Below are 1,371 nucleotides of genomic sequence, written 5' to 3' on the forward strand. Positions count from 1 at the left end.
TGCATGAAGCAGATCCTTTCTCTGTGATGTTTCCTGAATAGCCACTGAGATACCAGCCCATTGAGTTGTGGTCTCTCTCTCTTTTAAAAAGCAACTTCTACCTTCAGCTTGATCTCTTGCTTGAGCTTCCCTTCCGGCTACTAGGCTCCTTTTCTGATCCTGCAGAGGGCTTTTGTAAGGTGATGTGGGAGTGTCATATATCAATCTGTTGATTTCATTGGCTAAGCAATAAAGGAACTGCCTCGGCCCATTTCATTGGTTAGAAGATAGGTTGGAGGAGTAGACAGAACAGAATGCCAGGAGGAAGAGGAAGTGAGGTCAGACTCCGCAGCTCTGCTCTCCGGAGCAGACGCAGGAGAGACGCCATGCTACCTGCTCCAGGGAAGACGCACGCTATGAAGCTCCAACCCAGGATGGACTTAGGCTAGAATCTTCCCGGTATGCGCACCTAGGGGCGCTACACAGATGATTAGAAATGGGCCAGAGCAGTGTTTAAAAGAATACAGTGTCCGTGTAATTATTTGGGGCATAAGCTAGCCGAGCCAGGCGACTGGGCATTTGGGGACGCAACGCTGCCGCCGTCCATATTACTACAAATGGCGCCCAACGTGGGGCTCGAACCCACGACCCTGGGATTAAGAGTCCCATGCTCTACCGACTGAGCTAGCCGGGCCAGGCGGCTGGGGATTTGGGGACGCAACCCTGCCGCCGTCCATATTACTACAAATGACGCCCAGACGTGTGGCTAACTGAGTCCACAGAAAGCCTGAGAAAGCTTAGAAAAGAATAGAGTAAAGCATGTTTCTTACGGCAATTTCTTGGGTCTGCTCTACTTGCTAGAGGCAAGCAAGCGCCTCATCTAAGAGAGGCTTCCTGACTCAGCTTCAGCTGCAAAGCCTGCAGCTCATTAAGAGGTCCTGCCACGAAACACTTAAACAGTGTTGACAAAAAGCTGAACGCATGTTTTTCGGTTTTCAGCCGTAGCAGGAAAAAAGCTGCGCTGTTTAAAAATGCCGGCTTTCTGGGCCATCCTGCCAGGGCAAACTCTGACTGTTTGAGGCAGGAGGGCCAGCTACCGAGAGAGGATTTGAGTGTTGTCTGTTGTAGCTTGCTGGCTGGAAGGGACCTTGAACCGCCATAGAGGTGTGGCTATAAACATGGCTGCAGCCTGTATATCCGCCATGAGGCTGGAAAGCTAAGGAATGGACTGGATCTAGCTGGCAAAGCCATGCCTTTAGTCCTACTGAGATTGCTTGGCAAATTAAAGACTCACGTGGTCAGAAAAAGAGAGATATACAGTTAAAGAGAGATTCAAAGACAGAGAAAATTTCTGAATGGTTTAAAGTGTGTTAAAATATATGCAAGCTGAAA

At 49.2% G+C, this 1,371-nt stretch overlaps 1 non-coding gene across 1 annotated transcript; it reads right to left on the reverse strand.

Moving 5' to 3' along the window:
• Positions 1 to 600: 600 nt before the first annotated feature.
• Trnak-cuu (transfer RNA lysine (anticodon CUU)) lies at positions 601 to 673 on the reverse strand. The gene has a single exon. It is a non-coding gene; the product is annotated as a tRNA-Lys (tRNA).
• Between the last annotated feature and the right edge of the window lie 698 nt (positions 674 to 1,371).

The sequence above is a fragment of the Microtus pennsylvanicus genome, chromosome Y (assembly GCF_037038515.1).
Source record: "Microtus pennsylvanicus isolate mMicPen1 chromosome Y, mMicPen1.hap1, whole genome shotgun sequence".
NCBI classification, from domain to species: Eukaryota; Metazoa; Chordata; class Mammalia; order Rodentia; family Cricetidae; genus Microtus; species Microtus pennsylvanicus.